Consider the following 16,593-nt stretch of genomic DNA (forward strand, 5'->3'; position numbering starts at 1 on the left):
TTGGGTGGTTGCGTTCGTACTGCCCCTCCGGCCTACTAAACATGCTAAGAATGGTAGGCTGCATGGTATTCTTTCCTGTGGTCAACATCGCACTTTTTGGGCCAGCAGTGCGCCTTGGTGTCTCAGGCTGACTCTTACTCTTGTGCCAATAAGATGTTGCTGAGGATGTGGGCGTTACCACTGCAGTGCTGGGGACAGGGCTACTTTGTGTACCACTAGCACAGAGAATGTCTCCCTCTTCTTCCTGTTCCACCGTGAGTGGACTTTCTACTCGTTTAAGCCCAACAGCAATGGTTCCAGTTTTGATGAGCCCAAGGTGCTCCTCCCACTGGATTGCGTCGTGTTTTTTCAGATGGGTCATTTGGCCTCCGGTACCATAGTTTGTACCAATCTTTTCACGACTAACAGAGGTATGACAAACGGAGCATACAGCAATGTTCTCCTCCTTTCCGCTAACCGTAAAGAAGTCCTACACTGGGGAGCTTAACATTTGTCTCCTGCTGGAGGTGCCACTCCGACTCCCAATGCCGGATGAACTGGAGGTTGTGTGTTGAATTTGAATCTGTGCAGTACCACTACCTACTTCTGCTGAGGTGGTGCTTGTTGTGCTGGGTGTAGGACGCTGCCGGCCCTTTGCTAATGTAAATATGGAAGCTGGAGGTCGTGTTGGTGTTACCTGTGTTAGAGGTATGCGTGCTACATCCCTCGCATCCATTTTGGATAGTGTAAAAATGTTGGTCTCCATCTCCTCAGGCCCAGGAGTGATGTTTGTGATGACTGGCTCATCATCATCATCATCCTCATCATCCTGCTCTTCTACATCAACATCCATAAGTGTAAGGCTTTCTGGAACCTTCCTTTTCCCATGCCTGCTCTTGTGATGTGTTTCCCTCTCAGACTCAGTTTGTGGCTTCCAAGTGACATCTAGATCATCAGAAGGGGGGCTTGGTGAAGAACTTGATGTACTAACCCTCCTTTTCCTTGCTGGGGATTTAAAAGGCAATGCAACTTCTAAAGGAGTGGCTTCCTCTTCTTCCTCTGCATGAGGCTCAATTTCCTGAACTGCCCCTACTTCGGGAGGAACAACAGCTACTATTGCGGGCGGTGGCTGCGGCTGTTGACCACTTATCTGCTGTGTTGATGATGTTCCCTCCTGCGTTGATTGTGTACTACTTTGAGATAGCGATAAGTTTAGTTCAGGCTCAGCATCACTGCTTTCCACCATAAGGCTGGCTACCTCTTCCACACTCATCTGCTTGGGCATGGGTTGGCGGGTTGGGCCCACTGATGTGGAGATGCTGCCCCCAGCTTGGCCCCCCGACACCGCTGCTGCAGGCGTCATTTTTGGTGTACCAAAAAAGGTTTTGGGAGGCACACCAGACTTAAGTGACACTTCCTTCTTCTTCTGTTCCTTCTTCTCCATGGCAACTTTCTTGGTACCGGAGGACCTGCTACCTGCCTTCTTTGGGGGCATCTTCAACAGATGTCAAAACAGCACTCAGTTGCACAAGTTGCAGAGATGCCTGGTCAGGTCACTGACACGTCACGTTGTGTACAGCAGCAGGACGTCGGTCTGGCACCACAACAGTGGATGATGATGACACACCTCCTCTGTCTTTTGTGCACCTAACAGCAAAAAAGTCAGAAGAACATCAGTCAAAAGATCCATAATTTAATATATAACTTATTAGTGTCTGGTGGGTGGTCATCACAATTATTAAATTTTATGAAGTCAGTGAACAACATCACCAGTATAGCCAGCCATTAAGACTCTTAAGAGACTGACAAGGCAAGGGATCCTGTTGTATTTGTACTGTGTACACTGAGGAAGAAGAATAGCAAGGAACAAAAACATAAATGTAGTCTAGCCTGTTTGACCTAAATAAAAATGTGTGCATCTTATGGGATGGATGCAGCATCAGGGAGCAACGACAACCAACATATACACATAAAAACTAAAGGCATTTATTTACAACACCCAAAAAGTGAAATCTAACCCCGTAAAAAAGTATAGGCCACATTTTACAATTCAATCCAAAGCCATACATGATGTTGAAATTCAATGCACAACACAAAAACAGTTGTTTACATTCCATGCACCCGCCGTGATGATTGCTGAGTTGTACCCCTGGGCTTACTGTACGACTAGGCCACAAGTTTGGACGCCTATGGCAAAGGCACAATGCATGCCTTCCTAAAATGGCCGCCACACACATGCTCAGGCCACCCACCACAATAATAACCAAAAAGTGATTGCAAAGGACAGGAACAGGAAGTTGTAGTGTCTGTGGAACTTACTCCCTCTCATAAAAATGTTTTCCAGACAAATAAAAGCTTCTCCCTGCTCCAAACCTACAGCTCAATGACAGCCTGAGGAGTTTTTTGTGCAGAAATGCACAAAAAAGCGTTTTCGAGAAGGGTCTATGTTGCTCGCTAGATATTGTTTGCCAGATTGCAAAAGCTGCGTGTTCGGGATTGCGAACTGTAAAAAAAGGCTTTCTCGCATGCGCGAACACGCATATTGCAAGCGCAAAAATGACGAAAACTGTAAGTCCGCATTGTCGCGCTGTGCAGAGTTACCGAAAGTTCGCGAGCTGAATCCCTTGCCTTACATACTGGCTAAAAAAGCCCAATTTATTTAGCACACACCCAAAAAATGCTATTCCACCCCAAACACACCTTTTGCAATAAAATCCATAGCCATCCATGGAGTAAAGGAAAATCGGCAGACAACACCAACTGTACATTTAAATCACGCACCATAGATTGGAGGCTGACTACCTCTGGGCCTACTGGAAGACTACTAAGCCACAAGCTTGGAACCGGATGGCAAAAGCAAGCACACTGCTTGAATGGCTCCACAAAATGGCCGCAACACACCCACAACCACAAGAAATGGGAGACAGTCAATGTACGCCTATGGCAAAGGCACAATGCATGCCTTCCTAAAATGGCCACCACACACATGCTCAGGCCACCCACCACAATAATAACCAAAACGTGATTGCAAAGGTCAGGAACAGGAAGTTGTAGTGTTTGTGGAACTTACTCCCTCTCATAAAAATGTTTTCCAGACAAATAAAAGCTTCTCCCTGCTCCAAACCTACAGCTCAATGACAGTCTGAGGAGTTTTTTGTGCAGAAATGCACAAAAAAGCGTTTTCGAGAAGGTTCTATGTTGCTCGCGAGATATTGTTTGCCAGATTGCAAAAGCTGCTTGTTGAGGATCGCGAACTGTACAAAAAGGCTTTCTCGCGTGCGCGAACACGCATATTGCGAGCGCAAAAATGACGAAAACTGTAAGTCCGCGTTGTCGCGCTGTGCAGTTACCGAAAGTTTGCGAGCTGAATCCCTTGCCTTACATACTGGCTAAAAAAGCCAAATTTATTTAGCTCACACCCAAAAAATGCTATTTCACCCCAAACACACCTTTTGCAATAAAATCCAAAGCCATCCATGGAGTAAAGGAAAATCGGCAGACAACACCAACTGTACATTTAAATCACGCACCACAGATTGGAGGCTGACTACCTCTGGGCCTACTGGAAGACTACTAAGCCACAAGCTTGGAACCGGATGGCAAAAGCAAGCACACTGCTTGGATGGCTCCACAAAATGGCCGCCACACACCCACAACCACAAGAAATGGGAGACAGTCAATGTACGCCTATGGCAAAGGCACAATGCATGCCTTCCTAAAATGGCCGCCACACACATGCTCAGGCCACCCACCACAATAATAACCAAAAAGTGAATGCAAAGGACAGTAACAGGAAGTTGTAGTGTCTGTGGAACTTACTCCCTCCCATAAAAATGTTTTCCAGACAAATAAAAGCTTCTCCCTGCTCCAAACCTACAGCTCAATGACATCAAGCACACACATCCAACAAAGGTAAATCACACACACACACCAACAGTGAAATACACCACAGCCACGTTTAGCATTTCAATCCTATGCCATCCATGCCCTACATGATGTAGAAATTCTACAGACACCACAAAACATGGACCCATGGGTACCCGACTGGCTGAAATTGCAGAGAAAAACAACTAGGCCCCTATTGAAAGTAGTACAGGCCACCCACCATAACAATAATTTTAAAAAATAATAAAAATCCCAGAAAAATGTAGGTACAAACAAGCCCCAATGAAACAAACACACCAATTCTCCAACTTACTTGTAGTAAATTAAATCTCAAATCAAAAATTCCTCAAATAAATCCAATCCAATGGTATGATGCAGCAGACAGACACAAAAAGTGATCCTTCCAGCTCCAAATCCAAATGAAAGTGAACAACACATGCACAAAGCACGTGGGAGGAGCCTGCTGGACAGGAACAGGATGTTGTAGACTCAGGGGCACTTCCTTCCTCTTGAAAAAAAAGAGTTAAAAAAATTAAAGGACTCTTTCTTACACAAAAGACTACAGCAAGATCACAATCTGAGGAGTTTTCTGAGCAAAATTATCATTTTAGAGAAGGTTTTATGATGCTCGCGAGATATTCTTTGCCAGATTGCAGTTTTTCCATGTTCGGGATCGCGATCTTACCAAAACAGACGCCGGAAGTCAGCTCGCGCGCACCAATGACGTGTTCGGGTTCGCACACTCTCGCGGGCTTGGGCAGCCATTGTACAAATCTCGTGGCGCTCGCGAACGGACAGAAAAGCAAGTTGGCGATCGCAGAATCAAGGTAAGACGTTACTGCGCGCGCGAGAATGAATATTGAGCGCGCGAGGAAGCAAAACTACTACGCTACGCGCTAGATTGCGTAGCAATCTGCAACTTCGCGCTCTACGTGAATCACGAAGTTACCTAAACTTCGCAAGCTCCGCGAACGGAGCGTAGTTCAACGCCCAGGCTTATTTTAGATACAATGCTATTTCCACTCAAGTTTTAATCATGCTGTGTAAGTCTCCCCCAAATTAATTTGTCTATTATAATCTGTTTACATTCTTAAAGAGTTTTTTAAACCTGTTTTAACGTCTATAAATATAACTGTTTTATATTTATGCATTTTGTATTTGTTGACCTCAGCAGATGTCTGAAGCAATAAAGCTCTCTGCCTGAGTGAATAGATCAGTGCAAGGATAGTGCCTGGCTTATTGGGTGAGGGCGTGGGTAGTGTCTGAGAGATTCGATTAATTCATGTGTACTGCCTCAATGACTGCATGGGCAATGTGTGAGTGAATTGATGAATACATGGGTAGTGACTGGATAAATGAATGAGTGCAAGAGCAGTGCCTGGGTGATGGCATGAGTTAATACATTGTACCTTAGTGAATGGATGAGTGTATGTATAGTACCTGTATGATTAGATGACTGCATGCAGAGTGGCTGTTTGGTTGCATGAGTACATGGGTAGTCCCTGGGTGATTCCATGAGTGCATAGGTAGTGGCTGGGTGAATAGAAGAGTGCATGGTTAGTGTCTGGCAGAATGGCTGAGTGCATGGGTGCTGCTTGGGTGATTGGACCGGCGTGTAGTGTCTGGGTGATTGAATGAGTGCTTGTGTAGTATCTGGGTGATTGGATGGGTGCATGCATAGTGCCTGAGTGAATGAATGAGTGCAAGGATAGTGTTTGAATGATTGGATGAGTGCATGGGGAGGGCATCAGTGAATGCAGGATTGCAAAGGTAGTGTCTGGGTGATTAGATGAGTGCACAGGTAGTGCCTGGGTAATTGGATTAGTGCACGAGTATTTCTTGAGTAAATACATGAGAGCATGTGTATTGTGTGAGTGATTGGTTGATTTGAAGGATAGTGCCTGAGTGATTGGATGAGTGCATGGGTAGTGCTTGAGTGAATGGTTGAGTGCAAGAATAGTGCCTGAGTGAATAGAGGAGTGCATAAGTAGTGCCTGAGTAAATGGTTTGGTTGAAGGATTTTGCCTGAGTGATTGTTTGAGTGTATGGGTACTGCCAGAGTGAATGGATTAGTGCAAGGGTAGTGCCTGCCTCACTGAGTGAGTGCATTGTAAGTGTCTGAGTGATTGATGAATGCATGGGTAGTGCCTGAATGGTTGCATGAGTGCATGCATAGTGGCTGTTTGGTTGGATGAGTGCATGGGTAGCCCCTGGGTGATTCCATGAGTGCATAGGTAGTGGCTGGGTGAATAGAGGACTGCATGGGTGTTGCCGAGGTTAATAGCTGAGTGCATGGGTGCAGCCTGTGTGATTGGAACAGTGCGTAGGTAGTGTCTGGGTGATTGACTGAGTGCATGAGTAGAATCTGGGTGATTGGATGGGTATATGCATAATGCCTGAGTGAATGAATGAGTACAAGTATAATGTTTGAATGATTGGATAAGTCCTTGGGTTGTGAGTCAGTGAATGCATGAATGATACATCAAACGTCAACACTGTCAAAATTTCAAATATAATAAAAATCACTTTCCATACAGACCTATTCTGTATGAGGAGGTGAAAGTAAAACATGTATCTTCTTTTACACAAATTTCGAGAACATGTGGTGTGAAATATACGTATTATAGAATGTGATTGGAAAAAATAAAATCAGCATTGAACATTATTATGAAATGTATAGCTATGCGTTTTGCCATCTACACTTTCTTAATCGCTTCTTTCATCTACATTAACTCTATTATTTTTCACAGATATATTTCACAAAACGTATAATCTCATTTACATATGGTACAGTATAGACAACAAATATATAAACGATTTGCTTTTAAACACTTTTTTCCAAATGTAATGCAAATTAGGGCAAATAATAATAATCAAAATGCTAATTATAAGGACTAATAGTTTGCAGTGCTGTCTACTTTCTGTTAACATCTTCCCCAATAGGCTGAATGATGTACTCAAAACATTGGCTGCAGAAATTCATAAGGCAATCTAGGTTTGAATTTAAAGTGGGCATCATTGCAATGTGTCCATCCTTTGTTACATTTTACATAAACAGTATAGGGTCCAGATGTTTTAGTAGGACCATCATGGAAAATAATAGCCACTGTTGTAAAAGTTCTTCCTGAAATAGATATGTGACTTCCTTTAACATGTGTACTTTTTGTTTCTAATTTTCTTCCATTAGGTCTACAATGTTTTATCAATTTTCTGAAAGGTACTGACTTAAAGTCTGGGGGGCCGATTCACAGAACTAACTTAAGACAAAATCCTAAACTTACTACTTTTGGTATTCACAGAAGTTAGGATTTTGTCTTAAGTTTGTCTAAAGACAAACTTAAGACAGACTTAAGACAATCTTAAGACAGACTTAAGACAGTCTTAAGACAGACTTAAGACAAACTTAAGACAGACTTAAGACAGACTTAAGACAGACTTAAGACAAACTTAAGACAAAATCCTAACTTAAGTCTGTCTTAAGTCTGTCTTAAGACAAACTTAAGACAAAATCCTAACTTCTGTGAATACCAAAAGTAGTAAGTTTAGGATTTTGTCTTAAGTTAGTTCTGTGAATCGGGCCCTGGGATTGCCAAGTATAGGAATTGTTCTGTTTGTATTTCAGTGGTAGAAGTATATGAAAACATTTCACACTTATGGTCCCATCTGTATCTTAGTCCTAATAAATTGTGTATTCTTTCATCTTCTAATACTCCAAGCAGGAACATTACAAATTATTGTGCATGTTGTTGTCTGTTTAGAGTAAATGTCAATGAATGGTACACATATCTAAAAGATGTTGAATGCCACAAGTAGTAACTATTTTTGTTCTGTCACTAACCAACTGCGGCACAACATGATGTAGTCCATAATATTATCTTTTTTCACGATGTTCCATGATTTCATGATGAAGATGTAGATGAAACACAGCAGTCAGAATCACATTAGCATAACAGTTGATACCTGAACCTTATTCCAACTGATATCCTACAAAGTCATCAACACTTTCTACTTTTTTCTTTATGCCTTCAACTTTCTTTTCAATGTTTTTCTTTGTTTTGAACCTCCGTTGAATGTTTTACATATCTTTGTTTTGAACACACTGCAAGTTTCTCATAAATGGGATATTCACATAAATGAGGAGCTTAAAGTCTTCTTTAATGATTGTACTCTCCTACACAATTTGCATCAGCACTAAACATTTTGTCATCAAAATCTATCAAATACAAACCAGACAATGTTCTTACTCGAGACAATGCAACATATGCCATTCTCTCTTTGAACACTGTACTTCCAATATTTACAAAAGCTCTATCTATACTTAAACCTTGAGATTTAAGAACAGTTACTGCATATATAGAGGCAGAGGAAACTGTTGTTTGTGAACATATAGTCTTTGACAAGCAAAAAACGTACAACACAACACTCAATCTGTCTTACCTCATTAACCTGCTAAAATTGTATTATCACAATTTCTATTCCATTCCTAGTTTGGAAATTTACAAAATCAATAACTTTTCCCATTGATCCATTTACTAATCCTTCTTCTACATTCAAATTGTGCCACAAAATTACTCAAAAGTTTTTACATACATGTAAAGTCTTTTCTAATCCTGCAGTTTTAGATACAGACATTTTTAAGACTCCCATTTAGCCTGTAGTTCTCAGTTTGAGAACTTGTTGATTAAATGTAGAACACTCTTGCAATGTAGGCATTAGACAAACTACAGAATGGTTTCCACAAGCATATTGTACATCTCTTCAGCTGCTGTTTTTAAAGTTGTAAACAAGTTCCTTAGTAGGTTACTTTCTAAACCTTGTTTACCATGTTCTGTCAAGACACCAATTCTTATGTCTTTGAGAATATTTCCATAATGTTCATCACCTGCTTGGTGAATATTCTTAGCAAGTTCTTTATATTCAAAGTTTAACCAAATATTTATATTTCCTATACTTCTAAAAGATGTCCTTGTCTAATCAAGGAAAAGTGTTTTAAAAACAGTTTGTCCTTTAACAGGAGTACGTTGTAGTAGGTATCCAAATACAATTAAATGTTTCTTCAAAACAGAACATCATAATCTGTTTTTAAAATCTGTTGCATTCTCAAGTGTACAAAGGCAAGCAATACGTCTGAGACCATGCTCACTTCATCAATAATAAAGAGTTGTATTTTCTTCAGAACTCTGAGACTCCATAACATGCTTCTCCAGATAGCTACTGATATTCCAATGTATTATCATGTTTAACAGCTAGCATAAGTAATTGATGTAAAGTAAAAAAAAATAATGGTGTGTGCTGCTCATTCAGTTGGAGCTATTACGACACAAGATACATGTAATTCTGTAGTTTTGTGTAGATAGTTTAATTAAGAAACGTTTTCCTGTTCCAGCTTGCCAGCTTGACTGCTGATGTACATCATAAAAGGTTTCAATTATGAACATATATTCAGATATATTTCTTTTTGGTCAACATTTAGTTGTTTCTCTAACTGTCCCCACTGAACAATCTCCTTGTGTGCTTGTTGCATTGCAGTTTCTACCTGCCTCATTCATTTCTAATGCTGCTTCATGTTCAAGAATTGATTGCCCCAGTGGATCTTGACTCAGAGGACCAGAACTTTGACTATCTTGAGAACTGTCTCTAGCTATTTCAGCTGCAATAGTACTTTCTTGTCCAATCTCATCATTTAACATTTGTGTAGTGAATGTTGTCTTTAACCTCTTCAGTGCCCATGACGAGATAGTCTCGTCATGGAGCACGGTTGCGCTGTGCCCATGACGAGACTATCTCGTCATGAACCCCACCCACTAGTGCAACGCCCGGCACAGGAGGGGGAAAGGGCGTGGCACTGAAGGGGTTAATTGCATTAATACAATCTTCATAGCAGTCAAAATCTCCAAGTAATTCTGTTTCACTACGCCAAGGCTTAAACAGCTGCAGGAGTGCTAAATAGAAACATTCTCTCTTATCTGCACTCTCACAACTCAGTTTTCTGTGATTAATAAGATTCCCTTTGACATGATTCACTAACCATTCATTACATCACATTACTGCATATCTGTCTTCTTTTATATTCTCTCTAACATTCTTTTTAAATGTATAGGGCTGAAGTATTTCATACAAATAGTATAATACCTGTGTTCATGCTCTCTAAATTTGTTTTACAACCAGGTGTATGTATTCCTTTCTGCTCATAATACAGGGCACATGTTTACAGAGTTAAATAGACTGGGATATTGGTTAATACATCTGTCAACATGGTATAAACATCAGTTTTCTCTACTACTTTCATTAGACACTCAGGAAGCACACATATTACTATGCACAACCTATTTCAATATTCATTTCAGTGCAATACAACAAACTACAATACTCATTTGTACATATTTTAACATATTTCAAACACCACATTTCTCTAATGCTTTGCAAGCTTTATAAATAATGCATTACAAGCTATATAATATAATTACAAACACAGAAGCACTCCTACGCAATACATAAAAAACCTTCCAAATTTGTAACTCACCTCTGAAATACTATTGCAGAATATAAAAATTTCAGAAACTCCTAAAAGATCGTCATTCCAATACAATACATGTGGTGCACCACTCTCAACAAGGTAAAACTAGGGGTGAAAAAAGAACTCTGCTCTGCCCCAGAGTGGAGTTAGCCAGCCACCCCCGCCCCCTGGCCCGGTCCCTGCTTCTGAAACCAGCAAGGTCGGGTGACCCTGTCCTGGACCCGATCGACCACCATCCACAGTTCCTGGACCCTTGCAGGACCAGGGGGCTTCTGCACCCCAGGGACTGCTGGATGGAGCTAAAGCCCCAGACCCGGTCCCAGCTTCTGAACCCTAGCCAGGCTGGGGAGAGCTACCCTGGGCCCCGATGGACCCCCATCCCCACCACCCAGGCCCTCAGCTGCCTTGCTGTATGAGGGGGCTCATGCACCCTGGGACCCGCCGGAAGGAACACATGCCCCAGGCCCGGTACCAGCTTCCTAACCCTAGCCAGGCCAGGGAGATACTCCCAGGGCTCCAGTGGACCTTGTCACCAGCGCCCAGGGCCTTGTCTGGCTAGCAGGATGGGGGGCTCCTACATCCCAGGGCCCGATGGATGGAGCTCAAGCCCCAGGCCCATCCAAGCTTCCAAACCCTAGACAGGTCGGGTGGAGCCTCCCTGGGCCCCAATGAACACCTGTCCCCAGCGCCCAGACCCTCAGCTGGCTTGCAGGGTGGGGGGATCCTGCACCACGTTGCCCGCCAGATGGAGCTCAAGCCCCATGCCCGGTCACAGCTTCCAAACCGTAGCCAGGCCGGGGAGAGCCACCCCGGGCCCCGGTGGACCCCTGTCCCACTCTCGCCAAGGTAAAACTAGGGGTGGGCAGAGAACTCCACTCCGCCGGCGGAGCAGAGTTGGCAAGCCACCCCCGCCCCCTGGCATGGTCCCTGCATCTGAACCCAGCCAGGTCAGTGAGCCTGCCCTGGCCCCAATGGACCCCCATCCTCATCACCCGGACTCTCAGATGGCTTGCAGGACCGGGGGGCTCTCGCACCCTGGGGCCTGCTGGATGGACGGAGATCAAGCCCGGGCCCCGGTCCCAGCTTCCGACCCTAGCCAGGCTGTGGAGAGCCTCCACGGGCCCCAGTGGACCCCCATCCACAGTGCCCAGATGCTCGGCTGGCTTGCAGGACAGGAGCTCCCACATCCTATGGCCCACCCGATGGTGCTCAAGCCCCTCACAGGGTCCCAATTTCAGAACCCTAGCAGGGCCAAAGAGAGCCTTCCTGGGCTCTAGTGGTCCCCAGTCTCCAGCACCTGGACCCTCGGCTGGCTTTCAGGATCGGGGCTCCCGCACCCAGAGGCCCGCCAGACGTATCTCAAGCCCTGGGCCCGTCCCAGCTTCTGAACCCTAGCCATCCCAGGGAGAGACGTTCTGGGCCCCGATGAACCCCTGTTCCCAGTGCCCAGACCCTCGGCTGGCTTGCTGGATGGGGATCCGGCACACAAGGGCTCAAGCCCCAGGTCCATACCAGCTTTCAAACCCTAGCCAGGCCAGGGAGAGCCTACCTGGGCCCCTATGAACCCCTTTCTCCAGTGCCCTGACCCTCAGCTGGCTTGCAGGACAGGGGGCTCACGCACCCTGGGGCTCGCCAGACAGAGCTCAAGCCCCAGGCCCGGTTCCAGCTTCCAAACCCTAGCCAGGTCGGGGAGAGCCTCCCCGGGCCCCAATGGACCCCCTGTCCCCAGCGCCCGGACTCTCGGCTGGAACCAAAGAAGGTTAAGCGCAGGCCATGTCCTCTCTCTGCCGGCCTGCCCGGGGAGCCAATTCTTCCCCTGGGCTGCTCACCTCCCTGTTTGACTTGTTTGGGAGCAGGCAGGTCCAGGCTATCTGGTCACCCTGCTGACCTGCAAGGGATGGTGGCCCCCATCCCCACACTCCAGTGGCACAGGGACGGCAGGGAGAGGCCCAATGCCGGAGGGCACATGGTGAAGGCGGTCTCCCGCAGGCCCGCATCGCCCCCTCTGCATCCCTCCCACCATCCTAGCGGCAGAGAGACCTACCCCTGGGTTTGCTGGAGGAGGGCATCTGCAGGCACCAACGCATGGAAAGACATAAGCTTGGTTCAGAGGATGACTTTCAATAGATCGCAGCGAGGTAGCTGCTCTGCTACTTATGAAACACTGACCCAGAATCAGGTCATCTACAAATGATTTAGCACCGGGTGCCCCACAAACATGTGATGTACTAAGGCGATGGAGGTGGTCCCCAAGCGAGCAGCTCTACGCACTGGCCCCCGAGAGAGGCCAGCTATCCCAGGCCAACCGAGGCTCCACGGCACTGCAGTATCATTATGGTTTAGGGGGATTCTGACTTAGAGGCATGCAGTCATAATCCCACAGATGGTAGCTTCGCCCCATTGGCTCCTCAGCCAAGCACATACACCAAATGTCTGAACCTGCTGTTCCTCTCATACTCAGCAGGAACTATTACAACACATCATCAGTAGGGCAAAACTAACCTGTCTCACCACGGTCTAAACCCAGCTCACATTCTCTATTAGTGGGTGAACAATCCAACACTTGGTGAATTCTGCTTCACAATGATAGGAAGAACCATCAACGAAGGATCAAAAAGCAACGTCGATATGAACGCTTGGTCTCCACAATCCAATTATTCCTGCGGTAATTTTTCTGACACCTCCTGCTTGAAACCCAAAAAGTCAGAAGGATCGTGAGGCCCCGCTTTCACGGTCTGAATTCATACTGAAAACTGAGATCGAATGAGCTTTTGCCCTTCTACTCCATGGGAGGTTTCTGTCCTCCCAGAGCTTGCCTAAGGACACATGTGTTATCATTTGACAGGTGTACCGCCCCAGCCAAACTCCCCACCTGTCACTGTCCCCCCAGCGGGGGCCAGGTGCTTTTAATCCAGAAGCGAGAGCCCCACGAGGCTCGCCCTCTCGCCTCACCGGGCAAGTGAAAAAAAAATAAGAGTAGTGGTATTTCACCGGCAGCCCGAGTGCCTCCCACTTATCCTACACCTCTCATGTCTCTTTACTGTGCCAGACTAGAGTCAAGCTCAATGGGTATTTCTTTCCCCGCTGATTCCGCCAAGCAAGTTCCCTTAGCTGTGGTTTCGTTACATAGTAGGTAGGGACAGTGGGAATCTTGTTTATCCATTCATGCACATCACTAACTAGATGACGAGGCATTTGGCTATATCTGTACCACCTCATGGTGGCTCAATCTGGGTTATTATGCTGCCCATCGGTATAAAATCAGTTTTGCTTCCAACAATACAACATTAGTTTGCTCCAAACTACAGCCACACTGAACGCTGTCCTCACTGGAACTGGGATCACGTATAGGCCAGAGATAGCACACCCTGCAGTACTATTACAACAATTTAAAATTTTCTACAAACAGTCCCGAGAACTTAAAGTATGATTAACAGGACATCAATAATCAATGTGGGGTATGTGGTGATTTTGTGTATGTAATTATTTGAGACCTAGTCATCATTCAAGACATTTCAATAAAATTCACATCTATACTAAATCTTGTGTCAACTATGAACTATTATGTAACTGTATAACCACATTTAAATATTGATGAATGACCAGTTTAAAACAATATGTTTTTTATAAGGGTGACATATGTGCTGCAAGAAAGTGTACATCTCAGCAAAATATATTGCATGCAATATTGTTGTATTCGGCTTCTTTGTCCCTTTTTGAGCAATACGTTTTAAGATAGAATCCTTTATGCTTGTTGGAGACATGTTTTCTCAGCTCTTTAAAAGTTCCCAATATGTCTCCACACAAGTCACATTTATACTTTTCGTTTGGGTATTTCCAGTATGTGACTATTTTGTGTAGTCACTTTTCTTTGTTATTAATTCTTTGCTGACCTCATACAAACTTGGTTGTAACAATGTCATTCTTGGCTGAGGATGCCACAAACTCGATGGTTTTGCTGAGGTCTACTGTTGTGTCTTCTTCTGCTACAGAGGGTGAACTAGGGCCTATATCATGATCTGATTTATTGTTCATTGTTGCATTGTTCGAAGCGGGTTCTGGTTTGTCAAATTTGGTGAGTAGGTTAATGTGTTTGTTTGCTTCGCCATTTCTCACTATCACGCTCGCCGCCATGATAGAACCTTGTTTGACCTGTCTCTATAGAGTTCTCTACTCAGAGTCTAGTACTATAGAGGCAGTTACCAGCAAGACCACTGGGAGGTAAAGGCCACTACAACTGAGAATATTTTAGGAGAGTCATAGTTACTCTCGCTTAAGAGAGTCATTCTTACTCCTGCCGTTTACCCGCGCTTCATTGAATTTCTTCACTTTTACATTCAGAGCACTGGGCAGAAATCACATTGCGTCAACACCCACCTCGGGCCTTCGCAATGCTTTGTTTTTATTAAACAGTCAGATTCCCCTGGTCCGCACCAGTTCTAAGTCAGCTGCTAGGCTCCAACCAAGGCAGAACGCCTGCCCTTTGCCCCTGGGGAGGGGGCATGGAAGAGAGGTGACCTGCAGCTGGGGCGATCCACAGGAATGGCCCAGCTCACATCCAGAGTCGCTGCTGCTCCGAAGGGAGGCTCCTCACCCAGCCGCAATGCTCGCCCAGCCACGCTTCGCGCCACAGCCCGACCGACCCAGCCCTTAGAGCCAATCCTTATACCGAAGTTACAGATCTGACTTGCCGACTTCCCTTAACTACATTGTTCCAACATGGCAGAGGCTGTTCACCTTGGAGACCTGGTGCAGATATGGGTACAGCCCGGCACGAGATTTATACCAAACCCCCCAGAGCTTACTGGATGCTGCCACTCCCGGTTAGGGAATCTGAACCTGACTCCCTTTTGATCAGCCGAGGGCAACGGAGGCTATCGCCCGTCCCTTCTAACGGCACTCACCCATCTCTTAGGACCGACTGACCAATGTTCAACTTCTGATGACATGGAACCCTCCTCCACTTCAGCCTTCAAAGTTCTCGATTCAATATTTGCTACTACCACCAAGATCTGCACCTGTGGTGGCTCCACCCGGGCCCTTGCCCCAGGCTTCTGTGCACACTGCAGCAGACCTCCTACTCATTGCATTGCTTAGCTCCCACGGCTCTTAGCGCCAGCCAGGTATGGGCCCTACTCTCCAGCGCCATCCATTATCAAGGTCAGTGAATTCAGAGGGTGAGTTGTTACACACTCCTTAGCAGACTCTGACTTCCATGGGCACCGTCCTTCTGTCTTTATCAACCCACACCTTTTCTGGTGTCTGATGAGCATTGGCCTTGGACACCTTAACCCGGCATTTGGTTCATCCCGCAGCGCGAGTTCTGCTTACAAAAAGTGGCCCACTAGGCACTCTCATTCCATGCCCGGCTCCACGCCAGCATCTAAAGTTTGGGAACAGGTTGAGATCATTTCGGCCTCAAGACCACTAATCATTCACTTTACCAGAAAAAACTGGGGGCTACGAGTTCCAGCTATTCTGAGGGAAACTTCGAAGGGAACCAACTGCTAGTCTACTGCCCCTATACCCAGGTCTGATGACTGATTTGCAAGTCAGAACCGCTGCGGACCTCCACCAGAGTTACCTCTGGCTTCGCCCTGCCCAGGCATAGTTCACCATCTTTCGGGTCCTATCACACATGCTCATGCTCCACCTCCCTGACAGAGCAGGCAAGATGGGATGGTGGTGAGCCCGCCACTGGAAGCATAACAAGAGATTTAAGGCATGCTGCACAGTGTGCAAGGCATTGCATTTGAGCTGCTCGGGCTTCATGAAAGCTCGAATTGTAAAATATCGGCCAACAAGAGAACTGAGATCAAGCCACCAACACTACCTGGTTACCCCCACCTATAAGAAACTCAGGATTTGAGGCTGCAGGTTCTCTGTCGTGGTTTCACAAGCTTGGAACACACTCCCCTTGGAGATTAGGCAGTCCTCTGTCTACACCAAATTTAGCCAACTTCTGAAGACTTGGTTGTTTATACAGGCTTACCAGTAGTAAGGGCTTATGACATCTCATTACCTAGCACAAAGAGACCTCCCCGGTGATTGTGCACTCTATAAATAGCCAATAACATTACATAACATAACAGAACATGGACTGTCAGAGGGCTCAATTATCCCCAGCTCAATCACCTTAGCTACCTCTGGTCCAAAACGAACACAGACTGATCTCAGTAATAATCAGGCATTGTGGCCTTTTGATCATACCA

General features: G+C 45.4%; 2 pseudogenes; both read right to left on the reverse strand.

Moving 5' to 3' along the window:
• Positions 1 to 12,477: 12,477 nt before the first annotated feature.
• LOC146829812 (28S ribosomal RNA) lies at positions 12,478 to 15,098 on the reverse strand (annotated as a pseudogene).
• A 4-nt stretch (positions 15,099 to 15,102) lies between these two features.
• Positions 15,103 to 16,147, reverse strand: LOC146829813 (28S ribosomal RNA; annotated as a pseudogene).
• Between the last annotated feature and the right edge of the window lie 446 nt (positions 16,148 to 16,593).

Source organism: Triturus cristatus, chromosome 5_2, assembly GCF_964204655.1.
Source record: "Triturus cristatus chromosome 5_2, aTriCri1.1, whole genome shotgun sequence".
NCBI classification, from domain to species: domain Eukaryota; kingdom Metazoa; phylum Chordata; class Amphibia; order Caudata; family Salamandridae; genus Triturus; species Triturus cristatus.